General features: G+C 33.1%; 1 protein-coding gene and 1 long non-coding RNA gene across 2 annotated transcripts in view; one reads left to right on the forward strand and one right to left on the reverse strand.

Annotated features, from left to right (window-relative positions):
• LOC127836432 (neuroligin-2-like) overlaps nucleotides 1-25,209 on the forward strand; it is a 234,091-nt gene that overhangs the window by 93,719 nt on the left and 115,163 nt on the right. The window lies entirely within an intron of this gene.
• Nucleotides 1,677-4,041, reverse strand: LOC127836433 (uncharacterized). Its single transcript, XR_008028764.1, has 3 exons — nucleotides 3,685-4,041; nucleotides 3,289-3,382; nucleotides 1,677-2,914 (listed from the first exon to the last, which is right to left on the reverse strand). It is a non-coding gene; the product is annotated as an uncharacterized LOC127836433 (long non-coding RNA).

The raw sequence follows: 25,209 nt of genomic DNA on the forward strand, positions 1-25,209 counted from the left end.
AAGTGTATGCATTTTTTTTCTGGAATGTGGTGTTCTTCTCTTTTAAGTAATTATAGTATTCAATGAGTACTTATTTTGTTTTACAATTTTGTATTCGCTTTAATTATATATTTGTTTTAACAATTTCAGAATAATAATGAAAAGATGTATATTATTGATATGTCAGCCGCGTAGAGATGAGGAGTATATTGACAAAAATAATGTTATAATTGAACGTATTGTATCATTTCTTAATACAAATAATTGTGCTGCGATATAAATGTTTTAAAAAGTCTAAAGTGCCTCATTTAATTGTTAAATCGCTTAATATCTGTTGTATATTATATGCTAAGTGCAAAACTATTGCAATTTACATCCTCTGCCAAACCACCACCACCCACACACAAACAAACATAACAACAACAACAGATACTCGTATACCTTATTTGTACTTATTTTATTATTTAAATTTGCTTCGGAAAATTAATAATAAACAAACCGATCGAGGAATTATGGTCAAATCGTCTAGTTAGGTGTCGTACTTTCTTGTCCTTCTTAAGACCATTTAAAATCTAAAATAAGTTTATATTGCAATTGCGCGTTAAAAAATCAAGATTTTTTATATTTTAACGATATCACATGTGGACAGATCGAAACGAAATTTAGGCAGATCTTTTAAATATAGCGTTTTTCGGAACCAATCTCATTGAACGATTTAGAATACATGTAAACACAGCTCTGAAGTTAACTATGCGTATTGACATCCATATTGGTTTTTGTTATCACGTTCGGAAACTCCGCATAAAATACATAAATTTGCAACGTTTTTATACTATTCATTGCATTAATTGGGCTGTGCATCTAACAATTGGGGGACAATCTCAATTTGCTATATATGAATATATGTTAAGAATATAACCGCTTACCAAGTCTTACACGCAAATGCCGTATCTATGATATATTGTGTAAATGTTTACACATGCTTTAATTACACTAACGCAATACAGGAAGTAGGTATGAACTACTACCGACCCAGATGTATGAAGTCATCGCTTTAAACTGGCTAACATATGTCTAACGGGCACAATCAAAATAGTATTTCTCTTAAATACGAACTCAGAGGTGTCTAAAATAGACCACATTTCCTTAACGTTTACGTCTAAGATACCTTTTCCCCTTGCTGATAATAACCAGTGCGAAACGTCGCCGTGTAATGGTTACAGTTACATTAATGTACAACATAAATGTGGCGGGAGCTACTGCAATCTGCCTTGGTAATAGGTAGAACGTAGGCGACATCGCACTGTACTTGGAAACCGATATTAATAATATGTGACCAAAGCTGGGAAAATCAGTCTTGTGTTCAAAAAATCACATTTTGACTTTTTGGCAATTTTGGATTCTCTGAACATTGTAGTTCACAAAAATGATATAGATTTTTTATTTATCATATTCAAAACTAATTTTATGACCTTCCAAAGTGACCAACCCTACATTTTACCGTCACTAAAAGTTATCATTTAATACAAAAAAACAACAAAAATTTTCAAACAACCAGCACATTGTTTTATTAAAACAATAATCTTTCCTTTAGTCAAATACATATTTATAGTGCAATAAACTGACAACAGCATTATGGACATTTAAAATGTACCATTTGTGTTGCTATGGTAACCAATCTACATGTTAATAATCACGCCTTTTATAAATCTATGAATTGTATTTTCAATCAAGTGTTTGTTTAAAGGCAAACACAACATTAATTTCACTGTTTTGTAACTAGTTAAACGATAACAATCAATAATGTGTGTGTTCCATGAACAATTTCCTTTTTTTATTCATTTTCATGTGTATTTAAGTATAATGTAACCTCAAACACTAAAAAATGGAAAAACACAGCATTGAAAAGTGTTGGTTGAAAGTACACTTGGATACTAAATGTTTCAGTAAATGAAATAATCATTATTTATCATTATTTCTGATAGACAAAAATAGACAAAATAAACAATAACTTAAACATAAAAATTGTTTGTTTTTGTTACTATGGAAACAATGTAGCAAACAAACAAAAATATAGGATTTTCATTGTAAAACATAAATAAATACAATATTCACACTGATTTTTTTCCAGTTTTTCTGATAGGCAGTCTGTGTCCATAAGGTGAAAACAATTGCATGGTTAGATCTACATGGAAAAAATGATTTTTGTTTTGTAAATATGAGATATAAAAAACTTGAAAACAAGCTTGTGCAATTAAAACAACAAAAGTTTGCATTGAACATTTCAAAACCTGTATCAACTGACACATTTAGCAATCGTATAAATGTTTTAGCTTTCCTAGGAATAGAGGACTTTTGCATTGTTTGTGGGAAAATATATCACCAAATACCTTGGCCAAAATAAACACTGATACATGATGTATGTAATTGTTGTGGCAACATCAGAGAAGATCAGATGCGCATCTTAATGCATCTTCTTTTTTGGGGGGCACAGTCTGTTTTTTGTTGCTCACCAGTAGCGCGTTTTGGACATGTCAAGTTTTTGGTTCATCTATGCGACAGAATTCACGAATGTTTTCAAATAAATACCACTGATGGTCCAGATCAAGCCCTTTCGCAAACATTTCTTATAGCAGGTTGTCACAGCTCACATTAACATTCACTTTCGAGACCTTCCTGAGAGTGATTCTGACTACTGGTGAGTCACTGAATTCCCTGCATTCCACAACACCGGGATGCTCCGCTGACACATGGAAATTGATGAAATTTTGTGACATTCTTTATGTGGTGAAACAATGTCGTAAGGTAATCCTTCCTGTCTTAGATAACAACAGGATTGGAAGAGTCCCCCACAAGCTGGGGGATGTTGTGGCCCGTCCTTGACGATAACCCCACAGACGCAGCGACATCAGACAACATTTCTGCATTGAAGTTTCTGTATCAAGATTACCATTTAATTAAGAAACAATTGCAAAATATAGTTTTCCTATTATCAAATTATTATTTTGTTGTTGTTGTTGTTGTAAAAGAAAACTACAAAGTTTGAAGGATGATTTTGCATGGGATTTTGTTTGCCATATCAAGAATTTCATACCAATAAAACAGCTGAAACTATTAAAATGATTATTTATTTTCCTGTTATGAGACATAAAGTACCTACACACTATTTTTAATTGATTATGTTTTATTATTTTTATATTTTATTACATGGCAGAACTATACAACTGGATAGACCTATGGAAATGCAAACAAGGTTTATCAAGAAGGATCATGCAGGTCACATACACCATACTGTGATAAGGAATTTACCTCCACTTTGACTTCCAGATGCCAAAGTGCCAATCTGGTGTAAACTTTGTATGTCTTATCAACATAAAGCTTAGTGTGATGATTCAGTGTAAACCTGAAATGTTAAAAAATAATCATTAAAAAAGGTCAGGCTACAATTTAGAATATGTATTTTGTAGTAATTGACTGACTCAAAAATGTTGACTCATTTCAATATATTATTTTAAGAGAATTTTCCTTTTGGGATTTATACCAGAGTAATTTTTTTATTAACATATTTACTACATATCAACATGCTTTACCATTTTGCAATTGCATAACTGCAAACAAATATTTTTAACAACAGGTTAAGCTAAATTAATTTCTCAACATTAAAAAAAGCTATCAGAAACACAATAACTAAGGGCTTGTTATTACCTACAAGAACTCTCCACAGAAGGTACCAGATGACTATGTTGTTTTTATTTAGGCCGCAACAGTTGTCACACTGAAAGTGAGAATGCTGTTCGCCAAGACCGTAACTTCCCAACCTGTAGAATATCAAATTATTGGTTATTTATCTACATAACACTTTTTTTATAATAATTATTAATTAAATTTGTGCTTAAACATTTTTAAAAAGTCAACCTTAAATTTGTTTTGTTTATCAGCTTCTGCCACATGAAGTTCAGACTTTTCAATAAACGCAGTATCTGATGTTTTTTTGACAGCTTCTATATCAATATCAATATCAGACTCATCATGGTTTGACTCAAGGTCACTTTCATCACAGGGGTTTGAAATTCTATCAATATAGCTAATCTAATGGCTAAATAAAAAAAAATTATACTCCTATATAGTATAAAGACTAGTCTTATACTATATAGGGGTATATATTTTTTTATTAAGCCATTAGATTAGCTATATTGATAGAATTTCAAACTCCTGTGCTTTCATAATCATCTACCACATCAAACAAATCTTGAGTAGCGGGGTGAGAAGTTTAAAAATAAAGTTCATTTACATTCGATAAATCATTTAAATTTAAAAAAGAAGTGTCCTGGTCTTTTGAAATTTCACATGGAATAGTGTTGGTGTTAATAAATTGAGACATGATATTTCAAATTTAAATCTTCCACCATTTCATGTAAACAATTTATCTGCTATCGTACAGTTTACTTCCGGGTCAAACATGCGAGTCGCGAAAATTAATCACAAAGCCAAAATACACATATATATTTCACTTACCTATTTTAAGCATGTGGAAATATCATTTCTGAACTTTCTTCGATTGAAGACATCCATTAGTACACGATGTCATTTTGATTTACAGCGTTTAATATCCATTGAAAATGAACACTACGAGACAGGTTGCGCTACCTGTGAACTGCTCAAACGAAACAGTGTCTTTCAAGGGGAATAATTTGAATTAAATAAGCGGATTACAAACCACCAATTGTGCCAGTGTTTAAAGGACATATTCATGCTATATTGTGGAAATTTTCAAAGCATGTCATAAATTATGAGCCGAGAAATTGTATGAAAAAGACGAAATATCCAGCGCATTTTCGTAGAAGATTTTTATCTCGCGATTTCCCGACATAAACGTCAGCGTACACAAGACTGATTTTCGCTGACGACGTCACATATATTATAGTATACATGAAAACATTTCTTAAAAATTAAATGCGTTGTCCCTGTATATATGTGCAAGGATTTGTTTGCGATAATTTACCGGTATGTGGTTTTATTTTCCTGTTGTATGTGACATATTGATCATGACGAAAAACTAGTAGTACAATTTTCTAATATATGGTGTAATACATACGTAACTATTTGCTGGTAAATCTGCTGTTATTTTTGTATTAATATTGAAACAAAAGATACATTTTGACTGAAACTATCAGGACAATTCTATTAATTACACATCTTCTGGACAACTTAAAATACAAATAGACCCATAAGTAATAAGGATATGGTATACATATTTTTGACACGTAAACACACATATGAACGTTCTTGCATTGCTCAGTAAGCGTTTCTCCTGGTAGGTAGGCGCAACAAATGGGTATTTAAGCAATCAAAACCGTAATTTACTAGGTTATATGGTGCAGTGACTTGAATACAAAACCTAAGAAGACCGAAATCGTGTATCATCGCTTGCTTTCGAGTCGTAAGGTATTGCTCTATACTCGCTGCTAGCTGCTACAAAATTTGTTTCGAAAACGTTGATTTAAAACGAAGGGTGTTCTGGGATAAATGCTTTCATATCAAATGAATCCTTAAGGAACAAATGTGCGTTAATCTGAAATTAATTGACTTTGCTGTGTACAAATGCCTGTGTATCTATCTGCCTGAACCGCATTCATGCTGGTTCTCAGTTTAGAAATGTATTTGCTCTCGGATCTAATAATTACTACATATATACATATATGCTGACGTAGGAATTTCTTTAAGTGGTTTCTTAATCACGCTTGTTTCAAAGTATACTAATATTGTTTGGTTTAAGTATTTGATTGTCATACTTTTCTGCCTCAGTTATGTTATTTTTCGAAATGTTGTTTTTGGGGTCCTCTCGTGCATCAATGTCAAGAAGTGTTCGAATGTGCATTCACGTATCGTGTGCCTGCATTTAATATTTCAAACTAAATTGAGTAAAACAAAACGATATGTTACAGTTTTGATTATGTACTCAAAGCTATAATAAAGTAAAATAAAAAACAGATATTTATTATTTGATTATTTCACCCACAATCTTCGCCGTTAATTAATGGAAAATGGTATTCACAATTTGCGGCCTTAAAATAGTACAGTGCTACAGATATATAAATCATCGTCAATTTATGTAATAAAATAAATAGCTTTTAGGAAGATCAATAGTTTTATGGATGACTGATTTGAGATCAATACATTTTGACGTTTTGCAAATAACGAATTATGTGATGAGAACACATCGACAATAAATGCTGCAAATAGTTGACGTTTATAAATTTTGCGATGACCGGTAAACAGCATGCAATGTCAATTTGTTAGAAGAAAATACGTTTGCCTTTTAAATGCATAAAAATTAACATTAAGGATACACCAAAGTAATACTTTCTCGATATAACAGGGTATTGATTAGACTATTAAATTAAATACGGCTCATTTAATTACTTGGTAAGCGATCACAACATGTTGATATTTCATTATATTATGTTATGTATCGCACTTTCAAATCTCAGTTACATCAAACGTGTGTATCAAACATGCCAGAGCGAACGTCTGAGGCTTGGAAACGAGGACATATCGCTGGATTTTGACACAAGGGTCGTGGGTAGAAAGATCCAGTTTAGTACTCTGTGTAAACTTCGAGACGTGGATGAATACAGGGGACTACTTTATGGCGTACCCAAACCCTCGGATAAGGTGTTTCGGCTCATGAGGAATAAAGTTTTGGTGCGATCGACGTAACAGAAGTTTTTCCGCTACAAATCACTATCCCGTATGTTCTCAGCACAGGTTTTCGAACGAGGAATTCACACAACTGCCAGAAATTATTAAGAAGCGGATTAAACTTTTGATCAGATTAGAATCAACCCATCGGAAGACTGCATTTGGCTAAATATGTTTGTTCCTAAAAAAAGTTAGAATTATATGTAAAATATTACTAATAGTGTGTACACTTCTATCGCATGAGTCAGTGTTTGGGAAAGAACGAGCTTTACGGATCGGCATAAAATATTGTCCTAGATTAGCCGGTGCAGTTTCCAGGTTAGGCATAGACGAAGCGTTTACCTAAACTTGAGGTTTGTTTAAACCATACTTTTTTACACAAAAATGGGTACTAATGATCTGTATGACAAAACCATATGCGTATTACTTGACTTAAACTATAATGTGTTCAATACTAATCATGTAAACTAAGATATAATATGGGTTACAGAACGTTTGATGTAGCGTGGGTTAGTGGCATAATATATATATCTATATATAGCTAGGCGCACACGCCGAAGTCTCAAATGGGAATATGTATGTCTATTTGTATGTCTGTGTATCTGGTTGTTCACACACCTTTCTCCCTATATATATATATATATGTGTATATGTATATATATGGTTTTACGCAAATGTCATTGTTTAAACGTTTACAATCATGTTCCAGTTGCTGCAGCAGTATTGCATTCTTATTAAACACACGTACCTTTACCATATATAAAGTTCACTTGAAAACATTAATTAGAAGCGCCCGTTTAGTTCTTGGTTCGTTGTTTTTTTTTCTCCCTTTAAGTATCTTGTGTGATTTATGCTGCTGTTGAAATTATATATGAATGTGCACACAACTGTGTATGTAGTTGTAATAAATGCATGACATGGTGAATACTTACCAAATGTCGAATACGGTTAGACTACAACCTCATCCAACCATCCGGAGGTCATGTTTGATGTCATTAATCATCGGCCTTGACATAATGCTGATATTTATAATTGGACATGATACTATAACTAAGTTTTAAATAGAAGCTTTCTTCGTGTTCTATTCTCAGACGTGTGACCGACTTTTCTTTCATTTACTACTCATAATTATCTCATAATTATCTGCAAAGTTTGTATCAGCGTATATATCTGCCTCGAGTGCACTCGATGTCCGTGTTACTAAACTAATTAAGCATAAACATGAACTATGATATTACTACAGGGGTTTGTTAATCGAAGTGTAACTTATTTAATAATTGGTATATAGTTGTACATTTATTACGTTTCCCAATGACATGTTCGGACTCATTCACTTGTTCCTTTCTCCATTCGTGTAATAAACAAAATTAGATTTACTTGTCATACAATGTTTAGAAATATTAATTCGAACATAACATTCGCCGTTTTATTTTATGAAAAAGCAAACACACTAAGTTGTTATGCATATGTAGATGAACAGTGTTATACTTCATTATCACATTTACTAATTGTTAACCCATACATCTCATTTTTAAATATACAAAATGCGCACCTACGGTTCATTTCCAACGTAGATCAATTAACTGCATCATGAATATTTTACTATGGCAATGCTCCAGAGAATTGCTAGAAGAAATGTCCTCTAGATACGTCGTATTGTTTAGGTATTGTAGCTGGCATGCCATGTCATCAATGGCACTTATGTGTTTCGGTAATAACTCGAGATCGAACAATACCAGCGCAGTAAGGTTTCAAATGCGTGCCATGGGGATGTACAATGCAAACAATCGAAATACACCGTGTAACTATTAAGTATTTTGTTTATTGTCAGCTCCCGTTTCTTGTCTGAACTATTTTTCACGTGTTTTTCTTAATGATAGCGATGTTGTCGCCTTACAATATCATTAGTATTGCCAATTAACAGTTACCACACCCTCAGGGCGAAATGATTCCAACCAGTAAGACGTATTTAACCCTAAACATGATTCGGACGTTGTTCGGTAACAATCCATAATTGGTCACAATGTGCTTTTTTAAACATTTAACATGTTCCGTCAAATATGTTCTTTAAAAGACAGAGGATAATTAAAATATGAAAAGTTGTTATTTGCTTGTGGATAATAGCAGAAAAAGTATTTCAAACTTGCATTTACGGCGTTAAATATGAGTTTCAACATAAGCTATGCGACTCGTTTGAATTAAACTTGTCAGATACAAACAAAGTCTATTGATACGTTAATAATGTATTTACTTGTATGATGCATCTGGAAACGATTTAGGCCATGACTGCTTGTGTTATACACGATTTATTCGGTATGTCATTTCGATTTGAGAATTCTACCTGTAACAATACGTCTTATAGCTTCGTTTAAGACGCATTGTCCTCTGAATTTGAAGCTATACTTCATGGAATGTGTGTGTTTTCGTATATAAATATGGACCATGTAATCGTTTAGCATTCGATTTGAAATTTAAAAACAGCGACTAGATTTTATTTTGAATAATTAATTATATACTTAAAATGTATTAGCTAATCAATCGTTTTCAGTTGATGTATAATATGCGCATTATGATTCTTTCATGAAATGAAGTCGGTCGATTATTATCAAGAGTCCGCGTTATATTTGTCTCATTCGAAAAAACAAGTCAGGCGAAACAAAAACCTACCTCTGTTATTTCATACTGATTGGGCCCCTGTTAAACACCGTTTTCACGCCCTATAATCTATAAGTGATCGGAAGACTTTGGTAAGTGCGTTTTAAGTGATCTTAGTATAATCTGCAATAATATGATTGCTTTATACGTATCTTTTAAGTACGCTATTTCTTGAACAATACCTTCATGTCTACATTGTCTTGTCAGAAAAAAACTACCAAGGTCAGTAAATACCTATTTACTAATGCATCATGAACTTGGTTTTAATTTGGGCATACATGTACTGTTTTCAACGCGTCGTGAATAGTGTAGAATCAATATATATATTTATATATATATATATATATATATATATATATATATATATATATATATATATATATATATAATTATTGTAAAAACATAATATTACTCCTCATGTATAAGATCAAATATCAATTACTTTCCAAATGGACTGTGTAATTGAAAAATTTTCTGAACGTTCACGTTCATGAACTTTTGTAACAAAACATACATTATATTTCCCATAGACCCGTCAAGAGCGATTCCAACGTGCATTTATAAATCATTTAATATGAAATAATATGTATGTTTAGGTTTAAGCAATAAAAAGAGTCAAAACGACAATTTAATGTGAACGTCCAATCCAAAGTCGTGTTATTACCCTGCTGATTATTTAACAACTTAAACACGCGATCTCACGAATAAAGTTCGCACAATGGACACATTTTTTCTTGAGTTAAATGCGTGCCAGTTTAGTACACCCGAATTGTTTGTCTTCCTTAAATCAGCTATTTAAACTAGTTGTGTGTTTTTTAGCAAAGGTAAGTAAAACAAAACAAAACTTAAGCAAAATAATTCATTATGTGCACATATGTATTTAGCAATTCAAATCAGAACTATAATAATGTCAAACAACAGCCTTTTCTAAGAAATGTTGAGTCACGCATAACTGGGATTTGAAATCAGTCCTTGCTGTTTTGCGTACATAATGACTTGATCGGTAAGGTCAAACTGTCTATACTGATTTTACTTTTAGCTTTGACAATACTATATTGAAATTAGACTTTTAATTAAAGCAATGGCTTACACCTGATGTTTTAAGTGGTACAATATAGTTGACGATCACACTAAACCTTATTTGTGTTCTGGTTTATTAAATAAAAGCCTACCATTTACTTATAAACGGTTGTATTATTTTGTTTTACCAAACATTTGTTTAATTACTCTGCACGTATGCAATGTGCACTTTTATAATTATACTCCTCTACACAGTTTTGCGAAAGCTATGACAAATCAGAACTGTTGCTGTTTGTACAGTTGAAGTGAACGATGGATGCGAACTTAAATTCGAAAGCGTGTGTATCTTAAACAACAACAAGCACAATTATTAATGAGGGAGTTATTGAAGAACATCAATACATGAGCTCATTTGCATAAGTCGTCTTAATATGTATAACTTCGCTAAGGATGAATATAATGTGATACGTGCACCAATTATTGTAGGAGATTATTTTGGCTCATCTGTCAAGATGTATCGTTATGATCTAGTAAAGTCCTAATTGATCATACAGATCCTTCAAATCGTTATTATAGTCAAGAAAACTATTTTTATCACTGCAGTACTGCTGATATATGTTGAACGTGTCTGCACACAACGTACGTACGTTATATTTTTGAGCAACACGGGACAACGGTGACCTTGTGCGTAGGTAAACTTGTCCAGACCACGTTGGTTATAAAACAGTAAGCATGCAAATATACATACAATAAACCGTTTTGATGTGATATTTTACATAATAATCGTGTCAACGGTTTACATATATATTAAACCTATACGTCGGCGACGATTAATTAGTGCATGCAGTCTTCAGAAATGTGCATTGCTCCGGACGTTACACATTCGCAATGTGCAGTGATAATACATAAGGTTACTTCACACTTAACATGTGGTATTAATCGCCATGATCAAAGCACATGTCTTGAATTTGTAAAACCATTCTTTTTGTGTTGGAATACGCCAAAAGGTTGTAATTCAATAGCAATAACGATTGATAAATCAATGAGTATTTACCAGAAGAGACCCGCTTTCTAATATAGATTACCATATATATGCATTGTTTCGACTCTACTCTTTGTTTAAGTTTTTTCCGTTGCAGTTATTACATGTGTTTAAAAATGATTGTTAAACGGTAAATATGTTAGGTAAGTGTTTAACGCACTTATATATAGCGCATACAACTTATTTGTTAAGTCTCCGTTCAATATGTATAATATATACCACACGTCGATTCTGTATGTTGCATTCAAAGAAATTTCTTCCAAAAAAGCATATTAGGTGAATATAGGCTCATAAAAGGTTAACAATCCAATTATTATGCATATAAACTGGTCTAATTTTACCGGAGTTCAGTTACTCTTGCATAAAAAAGATAATAACACAGCTTAGGTTCAACGTTGTCAAGAATAACGGAAGATATACTCGTTTCATAATTGGAAGAAATGTTTACAACTTTGCAACTAACGTGGTGTGTAGCCTCAAAGCGGAGACGTATTTTAAAAATAGCCGAAAGAAAATTCAATTTAAATTCTAGTTAAAACAACTTTTTTACCAGCAGAAAGTAAATCATTATATCAATACAAACGTATTAACCATTTAAAACAGACCTATGATACCGGAAAACGTTGAAAATCAACGATATATTTTGGTGACCTGAGTCACCGGAGCGCTTGCTCTATCCCGAGTAAACAGTGATGTAAATAAACTGATTGTAAACACAATTGATTTGGAGGACACTGTATTTTGAGCTCAAAACAAGTTGTATTGCTCTTTTTTATTGTAATTTCCAATAGCATATATATATATTGTTTTTTTAATAATCTTTGTCAATAAAATATGCAAAAATAAAGTACTTATCGGTAATTATTACGGATTGTCACCTTATATGAGCTTTTAATACTAACACATTTATATAAACAAACGGCATTATAGAAGCCCGATTTTCTTTTAACATATTCTTTAAAATACCGATTGAATGCTTTAAATCCACTTAAACTAATATATACTTAGATATACCATACTTAACTAAGAATCGTGGTTATTACTGACTTAACACTACCCGTCACACGTAGAATTGCGTGCGGTTGATACTATATCCAATGAATGTACGTGTACTGTCACATAAACGTCTCGTTTTAGAAAGAGATTGCCATTTGCTGTCTATGTTGATTGTGTAGCTCATGCCGTCTCTTGTTACGTGTTTCAGTTGACGCCAATGGAGTTTTTCCTTGAGCTATTAATTTAAATATGAACAGTACAAGTAGAATAACGCTCAGAGTGCAATTATCTTGTAAAGTGCATCGTTTACTATTGTTGTGTATGTCGAGTGAGTGAACATTTTACAGTATTGTTCAGAAGCAACATTCGCATCTAATTTGTGGAACTGAAGATTGTAACTTGTGTTGAATCACATGGTTAAATCTTCCTTTCGCCCATACATCTATCACTGGAGCTTTCTACTGTCAATTTGTCTCTGTTACAATATCAATCAGCGTCGATAGAGCGTTTTCCAACACTGGCTAAAGGATGGGCTGAAATGTGCCTCCAATCAACGTTCATGCGAAGGTACAAACATGGACATTTTAGGAATTTCTTAACGGACCACTCTATTTATTTATTATCTATTTACGATGACGACTCCACGCATAATCATTGTAGAGTGTGTTCAATAGAAATATACAATCACGATAGGAAGTTATTATTAATTGATACAACCTAATACACCATCGCATGTTTGTACATTTCCAGAAGTTTATACATGCGAGTATGTCTACTATTTTTTATGATAGTGTACGCGCTTCTAATCGAAGCATGTATTTCTTTATTTATTTATAAAGACATGTTTTCCTTTATTCGGTTACACAATTAACCAATTTATGTTTACACAATTAATAAAAAACAATTGCACTATATATAAAAGGAGTAAATATAATCCTATCGGACAATACTAAGGTAGCGTGCCGATGGCACAAGGGATATTTACGATCTGAACAGAAAAAAAGCGTATTGGAAGTTAAATTTGAAATAATACGTGACAACTCCTAGCTCGGAAATATATATAAATGTATCAGAAATATGAGAAAAACAGGTATTACTTTCAAAATGTTAGTTTCGTCACACGAGCAAAATGGTGTTTGTGACCTGTAGCAATCATATTCTAGTGCATCGTAATATGCCAGTAAACAATAATTACCATATGTTTTTGAAGAAAACAATATCAGAACAGTACAGGCCAGAATATAATTAAGTATATTTTGCATTAGCATATACATCTCATTTGCGTTAATAAATATGAAAATTAAGTATGCGTCATTTGACAAGATTGTATCATCATGACCATGTTTGTAAGATTGTAATATTAATTGATTACGTTTCTTTTTCTTTGACCATGGTGTTAAGAATGTTTCGTTCTATGTAATTATATAAGCTTGGAATTCATAACAAAGCAAATTATTATAAGTAGTAGCAATAATATTATTATTATAATAATAAAAATAATAATAATAATAATAATAATAATAATAGTAAATTAATAATGACAATACTACTACTACTACTAATAATAATAATAATTATAATAATAATAATAATAATAATATTTATTAGTATCATAATTATTATTATTATTATTGTTTATTTTTTTTTATATTATTAATAGTATCATCATGCAATTTGCAGTGCAACATTGATTTGTTGAACAATGCTTATATGTAATACAGCATAAGTTCACGATTTCGTTAGACTGTATGTAATATAAGATTTGAACATGATGGTGGTGCTGGGATCTGCATGGGTTGTAATCAAGACGTAGAAAACAGGACGTGTTAAAATGATAATTTGCATTTTGCATAACTCACAAGCTGTGTGGCACATTTTGCAATCGGTTTCTCAAAAGCTCTTTTGATCATTTAATTAGATGCGCCTAAAGCGCGTACGGTTGAATGGTTCACTATTGTAACACGCGTACGGTTGAATTGTTCACTATTGTAAAAAGCGTACGGTTTTGCCATCACTTTCTCAAATATTATATGTACATAAAATCAAACATATGATATAAATAAATGTTGTTTCCATACCCCTCACGTAGATCAGCGTTTAGCTTTGTTTGAAAGTCGTTCATTTGTATGTCTAATTACGCCCCTGGATACCCAATTCGAACCGCTTTGTTTACCGAAATCCCGTAACATAACAATTTCCAGACAGAGCGATATATCAATTATGCGCTCATTGTCTTTTGACTTTTGTTTTCGTATTATATTGCTTTAAGTTCATGAATATTCATTTGCTTGTCATATGTCTTTAATTACGATGTATAAGATACTCACCAGCAGTAGGTTTAATGACTACTTTGTCGTTTTAAATAGCATTTCGTTTGGTAAATTTAGTATGATTCCCTTATTGTTCGTTCAATACCGACTAGATTGCATGCATACATGTTGTTTTTTTCTCCGGTAAACAGAAAAGTAACATTTCGAGTTATATTTTTGAAACAAAAATGCAAGTACATATTTTGAGAAAGCAAACTCACATCAATCGTAAACACGAATTAATAAGTGTATGTGTATAAGTAGTATTGAATTCGTAGTGATAGGTAATTTTTGATTTGACCAAAACGATACAATCACTAGAATATAAGAACATATACGCACCTGCATATCCTAATCGAACCTATGTGTTTATCCATATCCCTTTGAAGAGCAATTACCATGCAGAGTGAATTATCAATTATGCGTTCATTGTGTTTTGACAGTTACTTTCTTATAAGATTGTTTTAAGTTCAATGTATATTCATTTTTTGGCTCACGGCTTTAGCTAAGACGGAAAGGATAACTTTGACTTTTTTTAAGAATTTAGTTTGAGAAAATTATTATGTTGCCCTTTGTTGTCGTTCATTACTGACAAGACTCTTGTGTTAAAAAAAGAAAGTACAATTATTAGTTTTTATTTTGATACAATATTTCCAGTGAAACTTTAAATAAGAACAAGCTCGCCACCCATTTAAGCGAAGCAATACATTTATCGTAATTAGCAGCATTGATTATTAATTATCGCTATCATTAAAACGATAAAATTGATTAAAGATAAGACAAGATACTTGCAATCGGAGAACACTAAGCCCTATTATTCACTTTGACTATATACTGTTTTCAGTAGATCACTGCAACTGACATTAAAAAATAGTTGAAAATATATCATAAACAATCTATTGTCTTCATTTCGCTTCTGAACAATGTGTTTCTTGTACAGCCTTAGGCTTTAATAATTCCGCAATAAGTATGATTTTGAGGGAAATCGATCCATATTATAAACGAACATTTGCATAATTTCTCTTTTCAGGTAAGTCTCATTTGGTCTACATGTCGAACTATGTGTTTGGTAGCGCAAAACTAGCAATGAACAACGATCATCACGTGATCGCCATGCAAATTAGAAATGTAGGTCATAATGTAATTGTGTTATGTTTTTGTTAATTGTTTGAATGCTTATCCTACGGTTACGGTGAAGGTTTTCGGAGTCGACTTAATGGAAGCGGACACCAAACTGTGTTTTCGCGTTCAAATGAGCACAGTTTTCTCATGATGAGCTTTTGTGGTGGTGTCTTGTACGTCCTGCGTTGTGCGTCATCCGCCATGCGTAGTCCGTCGTCAATACTTACCATGTAAGCACTCTCGAGACCCATATATTGCCAATCGTTATGTTACTTGGTCAGCACATTGGCTCCATTTCTATCTCATTACTAAATCCAAAAAGACTTTGTTCCGTCGAAAAACATGGTCGCAAGAGGCGGATAAATGGCCCTTTCGTCGTGCTAACTGCTGTCACATACACGTCTCGTTCTAGTAAGAGATCAGCTGTCTTTGTTAATTGTGAATACTATGTTGTCACTTGTACGCAATCGAACCAAACTGAGTTATTGCTTGAGCTGTCTAATTATAAGAAGGGTACACGCGGAATTAAGCTCGATGTGAAATTATGATTGCTATGTTACCTTCACGGTCCTGAAGAACATGCACAACTAATTTGTGGAACTGAAGACTTTAATTTGCTGCTTAACTCCACTTTCTTATTTTCTTTCCGAAATTAAAGCGATATACAGATTTGAATGATTAGTGAAAACCAAATATACACACATGTTAACACGTTCTATAGCTAAATCAGAAACTGTGTACGTTAATAACACACTGGAGAGATTTCAAAACTAATTACAAAACGGCATCAATGATACTTCTTTCGCAAACTCTCGCGGAATAACGCACTATATCTAAAACATTCCCCATGATCATATGTTTCGTGTACATTCCAAATAGAGATTGACATCACGTTTGCAAACCTTTTACATACCTCAGGTATGAAATGTAAGGCAACAGTATTAATACTTATACACCATACATGACATACATATACATATAAATGGGAAATATTTGACATTGGGTTATTTCAGTATTTACACAACACTGTAAATCACACGTGTGTACGCTTTATTATACAGTATAAATAACTTGTTTTTCGTGATAAATGATATAAGAAAATATTCAATTGTATCTCTTTGAACACGTCTAAAGTATAGCTAAGCGGTTCATGCCTACACGTGGGTGATAAAATAGTATCGGATTAACTTTGCGCAAGATTTAATGAAGACTACTTTTCAATAACATCAAGACATAATTACGCGTTTTTGTTTCTTTAAAACCCGCATTGTCCCAAATATGAAACTGATGATATTGTATAACTCGATTATCATTAAACGTTACAGGTGTCTATCCAACTGACGTAAGAGGGCGCATGTTTCACTTGATGACAATAACCAGAGCCTTTTCTGACAAGTTAGCTTGCTTATTTTCGACGAAAGGTTTCATTAGCGGAAATATCTGAAAATTTGCTTGAACTGTATGCACTATGTAGGCGACTTTATAGCATATATGTTATCTAATGTTATGTTATCAATCATTCCATAAGTGAAGGGTGACCTGTTATTATGGTTTATATTTGAATAACTGAACCAGTATCATTGTGTTCAGTGTACGGTTTCATTCTGCTTTGAGTGTATATATAAATTTATACATGGTTGATGCTCAGATCACTATGTCTAAAATAGACGCAACTTCACGAAAATGTAAAACGCAAAAGTTTTCCACCATCACAATTTCATGCATAGTGCTATTTATATTTAGGGGATACGCGGTATATGCTTTATGATAAACAGTACCATCAAATATGTTACGACATCGATTCAGTTGTGATGTAGTGTGTTACTTAAATTAAAATTCCTTTTATTCGATGAGTAACATGCATATCGAAAACATTGTATGTTAAGAAGATGCGTTCTTAGTGAAGTAGAAGTCGAAGTATTGACAGTAGAATTTGTAAACATAAAGTTTTACCAGCAGAGTGGAGCAGAAGCATTCGCGAATTTTCTATAGGATGTACATAAGTAAATATAATAAGAGGCATAGGTTTCTGTCAAAACACTAGCTACCTATACCTTTATATGCAAAAGTTCTGATTTGAAACCATCAACTCCGAGACTTTTATACGCAAATTTGTTTGTGTATTAGTTCAACAAATATACATGTATTTTACAACGGAGACCCAGTTCAAACTTTTAAAACATTGTTGACGATGCTCTCGCTCACTCTATGTAGAATACATAAACACATATCTAACACAATGTTTATAATATGTTTAAATAACGTTGCATACAATAGGTTCGTCTTGACCATTTGCAATTCAGTGTAAATCGTGAATATTTTTTTTCAAACGCGATAGCATTATTGCTAACGAAATGAATGACTTCACATTGGAACTAACACCAAACGTTGGAAAATCCATACAGATTGAAGGCAAAGATCACATGCAATAGTTCCAACATTTGTGTATGCAGATGTCCGTTTTGCATTTACCTAATATTTGGTACGTGCATTCGCGTCATGTTATAGTTTCCATATATGAACATTAATATAATAGAGCACGTGAACATCTGTCTTACCTTTTCATTTTTGAACCCATTATATTAAAGTCGGTTAAGGGACGCGATGTAGTTATTTCGGTTGGCTCAAACAGTTTTGATATGTGTACTTGTATAAAATGATTAAAGAAGCAAAACACAAAAGGACTGAAAAGTCGTGCCTGTACGTCAATTAGCAAAATCATACTTGTTATCACTAGACCACGTATGCCGTATATAATAAATGTGTTTTTGAATTGTAGTTAGGTAAAACATATTCTCCATTCTGCCGATTATAAGTGCAAATTTATGTTGATATTTAACTCAGCAGTGTTTGCTGTGCTTCTTCGAGCATGTTGTGTATCATCTATTCCCAATTCACGACATTTGATTATCGTTTCCGTCCAAACTGTGAAGGAGTCACTTAGACAATAGCTACCACAAACAAGCAGTGCAACAAACGATGGTAGAAGAAACGTAAGCATTATCGCTAACAGTAGCAATGTCAGCGCTTTCAGCAGCACTGTTTACAGCATCATCGTAATGGTACCGGCTAAACTTGTATCAACATAATCAGCAAGGGGTAGTGCTTAAAGCATGTTCAGTGTCATCATCATCAGCATCGTACCCGAAATATGTTTTTTTGCAAATTAGCATAGACACAATTTGTGCGATTTAATAACATTTGCTGACAGAAAAATGATAAGCCACCGTTTCGTCTTAAATTGTTGTTATTGTACGTCTTGATACCACCGATACCACTTACGGCTATTAACCAAAGGTATTTGTACACATGTAAAATACATAATGCTAACCGTATGCATATAGCTCTGTTATGTGGTTTTACTGTTTTAAGAGATTATAAGAATTAATGATTATTTACGTTTTTGACAAAGTTATTTGCGTTTATTAGAAAAAAACTCAGAATTATTATAAAAAGTGGAGCACTATGGATAGGTGACAGCGTAGCGACGAGGAGTATTCATATATAAAAGTAATGGTTGTACATGAACGTGTTGCATTATTTGTTAATACAATTATCAGTGCTTGCGATACCATTTTGTTAAATAGACTTACTTTCTTAATTTAATCGTTTTATTGTTACATATATTTTGTATACGATCAGCTTAGTGCAAACTATTGCAATGTACATAACCCCGAACCACCCCCAACACAAACAAATAAGAAAATTAACAACAAAACATACACATGTTCCTTATTTTAAACTCATTGTATTCTTACTATTGCATTGGGCAATTTATAATAAAGATACTGATTATATTGTTGTCTAGTAAGCTGGCTTACATGTCGTATGTAAGACAATTTAAATCTACAATAAGTTCTGAATGATACAAGTGTCAAGACTTTGTACGATAAATGTTGTGCATGCAACGTCCCATATACTTTTAAATTTAAATTGTAAGTGCGCGTTAAAGAATCAAGATTTTGAAATTGCTAACGATATCCTCAGTTAAAAAATAAAACATTTTATAAAACGAAATCCAAGCAAGTCTTTTAACTTGAGCGTTTTTCGAAACCAATTTCTGTGAATGATTCGGAGGGCTTGTTTACACAGCTCTGAAGTAATCAATAAGTATTGTCATCCATATTAGTTTTCGTTATCATGGTCGTTGTTGGAAATACAAAATCTTCATCTTCTTTATATGAAATATGTTTAGAATGTAACCTCTTACCAATGCATACACACACAGACCGTTTATGTATAATGTATTTTAGACATGTTTACCCATGCTTTAATAACATTAACGCAATAAGGTCACTATTTTTTACGAATTACTTCCGACCAAGATATATGGATGCAATATATGTATAACGTGCAATCCCAAAATGGTGTTAAACTTAAATAATCTAACACAGTTGTGTCCAAAATATACCACATTTTCTGGAAGTTGACGTTTTAGAGACCATGTTCCCCTTGCTGGAAATAACCAATGCGATTAGTCGCCGTGTCAGGCTCTTAATTATGATAATGTACAACATAAAACTGGCGGGAACGACTGAAATCTGCCCTGGCATGAGGCAGTACGTAGGCGACTTTAAACCGTACTTGAAAGTACTTGAAAAATAATATTTTGTATTACACATTCAAATTATGTTTTAAAAGATGACGCTAATAAATTAGCCTCTGTATATTGTTGCAAGGATGTTTTACGATAACTTCTATCAAGTTATTGTCCGTGCAAATATGATATATCGATCATGACTCAACACTAGTTGTAACATGTTATGTGGTATGGTGATATGCATACTGACCTGCTGGCAAATCTGCTGTTATTTATGCAGTGGTGTTTGTTTTTTTTTAAACCGTCATAGTTTGCGTATTGCTTTCTGTTATATGTTTTGTATGAAATTATCTGGTCAATTATATTAATTAAACACCATTTTCAGAAAAATTTAAAAAACAAATAAACGCATCTTTAGTAATAATGATAAGAAATGCATACGTGTGCACGTGTAAAACATATGTGACCGTTCTTGCACTTTTTTATGAGCGTTTCTCGTCGGGAGTAGGTAAATCAATTGGTGTTTTATTAATCAACACCGTAGTTCACTAGGGTATTTGGTTATACGGTACAGTGACTTGAATCAAAACCCTAAGTAGAACGAAATCGTATCTCAACACGTGCTTTCCACTCGGGACTGTATTGAACTATATTTGCTACTAGCTGCTACAATATTTATTTCGAGAACGTTCGTTATAAGCGAAGAGTGTTAGTGTATAAATTCTCCCCAATCAAAAGGTACCTAAAGGAATAAATATGCGTTGATTTGGAATGTATTGCCAACATGTTGTGCGTTAATTTCCGTGTATCTGTTTTAACCGCATGTACGCTGCTCTTCAGTTTAAAAATTGGTTTGTCCCTTGATCTCATCAACAATCCAATAGCGAGAGGCCGCAAGCGCTAACCAATTGATTACCGCTTTGCTTGGACAATTTTCTTGTGCGGAAGGAACGGACAATTACATCTAGATGTTCAATGACGTGTCTTCAGCCGCTTCGGTATTCTGCTGATGTACTATATCAAGGCAGTAATCCCATCGGAAGCCATTCATTGACTGTCATAACCTAGACTGAAAAACCTGGGACTTTTTCCACTGGATTTACGCAGGCACAATAAACACAGGATATATGTGCGCAGGGAATATGTGTAACCGCGCGTTCAGTTTAATGGCCTGTGGGATACTTATATAATGGATTAGGAAGTTCTTTAAGTGGTTTCTTAATCACACGTGTTTGTAAGTTAATTAACAGATTGTGATTTTGTTACTTGATTGTCATGTTATGCTTCCGCAGCTATGATATTTTTAGAAATGTTGCTTTTGGGTCATGTTGTGGCTCAATGTCAAAAAGTGTTCGAATGTGCGTGCACGTATCGTATGAATGCGTTTTAATTAAAATTTCAAACTAAATTAAGCGAACGAAACCGACTAGTTATAGTTTCGATTCTGCAGCCAATGCTATGATAAAGTAAAACAAAAACAGTTATGCATTAATCTATTGTTTTACCCACCCCATTTGCCGTAAATGAGCGTGTTACAGCTATTTAATTCAAACGTTGATGTATGTCATAAAATAACTCGCGTTTAGGGAAAACAAGTGGTTTTTGGATGTACCAAATTAAAATCAATACATTATGACGTTTTGAAAATAACAAATTATGTGATGAAAACAAACTGACAATACATGCGAAAAAAATAGTTGACGTTGAGAAATGTTGCGATGACAAATATAAAGCAAGCAAGTACATTTTGTCAGAAAGAAATGTTTTAATTGCTGTTTATTTTGTATATTGAATCCATGCGTTTTTTTTATTAAAGCATACTAAGTAACAATACGTACAGAGCAAGAGTAAATGTCTCGATATTTAAGGTTCTTAACGTGGATTATTAAATCAAACACGACTAATTTAATTACTTAATAAGCGATCACAACATGCATTATCGGATTATTCATTTATGTTTCGCACTAATAACCCTCGATCCCATCACATGCGTGTATCCAACATGTCAGAGCGAACGCCTTAGGCTTGGTAACGAGGAAATAGCGCTGGATTTCGACACAATGGTTATGGGAAGAAAGATCCAGTTTAGTACCATGTGTAACCTTCGAGACGTGGATGAATATAGGGGACTACGTTATGGCGTAATCAAACCCTCGGATAAGGTGTTTCGGTTCATGAGAAATAAAGATTTGGTACGATCGACGGAACGGAAGTTTTTCGCAACCATTTACAAGCCCGTATGTTCTCAGTACAAGTTTTTGAACGAGGAATTGGCGAACATGCCGGATTTAGTGAAGGAGCGGATTAAACTTATCAGTCAGTTCACAACCAACCAATCGGAAGACTGCCTGTGGCTTAATGTTTATGTTCCTGGTAAAGGTAAGGTTCAGGAGTTTTGTTTAACTAATCGTCTTTATCAAATGTGCATCTTTTTGGAAAAAAACGGCTGTATTGGTCTGCGTAAATTATCATCCTAGATTATCATGTGAAGTACGCTCAGGCTAATCAAGGACGAAAATTTGCTTTAAAAAATAAATAGTTTCAAACACACTTCCTTTACACGAAAACGGAAATACAATATCAGAAATGTGTTGTATTGTCATAGCTTTTGTGGATTGCACTTCCCGGTTTGTCCAAAGTGCGGCCCAGATATGATTTCCCATATAGCCTGGCTTAATGTTTCAATGAGACACACAAACATGTTTATTTGGTTTGTAATTTGGCTTAGTGGCATACTATATTTGCTATTTTTCAAATACCTCGATGCTTTATTGTTATAAAACATGTCGACATCTATGTGATATGTTCTTAAGAAAAACAAAATGTTGGCGGAAATCGTAGCATGTTCATACATTTTAAAGCGATATAATTTGTGTTATCATATTCCGATGTCCTTTTTTGTATATATGAAATATACATACAAACGTTAATTTATTCTGTATGTATTTGTTATTAACGCATGGCATGGTACAAACATGCCAAATGTCAAACGCGATAAAACTATAAACTCGTTATACCATCCGGAGAACATGTTTCATGTCATCAATAATTGGACATGACGATAGGCGTATGCTGATATTTTATGGTGACATGTTACTATAACTGAGGCTAAAATAGAAACGTTCTTCTTGTTCTATTGTCAGCCGACATTGCTTTAATTTACTACTAAAAATTATCCCATAATTATCTGAACATAGTTCGTATCAACGTATATATCTGCCTCTAGTGCGCTCGCTGCCTGTGTTACTGTGGCGATGTAACGTAAACAAGGATTATGCTATCACCAACGGAGTGTTGCTTATCGATGTGTAGATTATTTAATAATTGGTTTGTAGGTGTAAATTATTAGCGTTACCCAATCGCATGGTTCGACTCGTTCAGTTGTTTATTTTTCCATTCTTTAAATAAATGGAATTAATTTTGATTGTCATACTATGATTTCATTCTTACATTAAACACAGTTTTTCCATCCTGAATGAAATAGCTACCATTATGCAATGCAATGTATATGCATATGTAGCAAACATTGATTGGCGTTACCAACAAAATTATCCCTAATGTGTAAAGAGAACATTAACGTTAAGAGTATTCGTGGGAAATACTATTAAACTTGTACATATTTGAACACAAACACCTGAACCATTTATACCACCATGTTTTAAAAGTTAACACGAATGTTACAATAAGGTGGTATAAAATGATCTAAATGTGTTTGTTCAATCGTATATTCTTTCATTCATTCATTATAACAAATTTAAACAACCATGCGAACCTTTCAAAATTATTCTCAATAGTTCTGCATTTTGATTTCAGAACACAAAAAAATAAAATAGTATACATATATAGATTAACAGTGCTGTACTCCATTTTCACATCTGCTAATTGTTTATCCATACATCTCATTTTCAAATGTATTAAACTCGCATCCACGGTTCATTTCCAACATATGCTAATTAACTGCATCATGAATATTCGACTAAGGCACTTCTCCAGCGTAATTGCTCGAATAAATTTCCTCTAGATACTCCGTGATGTTAAGGTTTTGTTGCTGGCATGCCATGTCATCAGTTGCCCTTATTTTTTGCGGTAACAACTCGAGATCGAACAATACAACAGCGAAATCAGATTTCATATACTTGCCAGAGGGATGTACAATCCAAACAATGTAAACACACTGTGTAAATATTCAGTCTTGTGTTTATTGTAAGCTCTCTTTTCTTGCCTGAACTATTTTCACATTTTTTTCCTTAATGATAACATTGGTGTCGCCTTGCAATGTCATAAGTATTGTAAATTTACAATAACCACTGCCTCAGGATGAATGTTTCCAATCATTAAGACGTTCCTAACCCTACACATGATTCGGACGTTGTTCGGTATAGTACACAATCCATAATTAGTCACAATGTGCTTTGAAAAGTTCTACATGTCCCGTCAAAATAGACCTTTTAAAGACAAACGATAATTAAAATATGTTTTTAGCAGCTTATGGATGATAGTAGTGCTGCAACATTAGCGAAGGAAGTAAAGGCCGATAATTGGTTGTCATGCCCTTGAGTTATTTGCTTTACTTATAACAATAACCAAGCGCAGCCAATCTGTTGACGACTTTTTCAAAAAGTTGTATTATATAATAATAATGTATTGCATTTAACGGCATTCATTCAATTTCAACTCATGAAATACCAGTTAATTGAGACCCTGGTACGTTGGTAATGCGTTGGTTTTGCACCGTTTGTGTCGTTTTCCACGAACAAGACATATTAGCATTGACATGCATTAATTTGCGTACTTGACACCCACACACACAATGAATCTATGACCGAACAAGTATTAAATGATTA

The sequence above is a fragment of the Dreissena polymorpha genome, chromosome 6, assembly GCF_020536995.1.
Source record: "Dreissena polymorpha isolate Duluth1 chromosome 6, UMN_Dpol_1.0, whole genome shotgun sequence".
NCBI lineage: Eukaryota > Metazoa > Mollusca > Bivalvia > Myida > Dreissenidae > Dreissena > Dreissena polymorpha.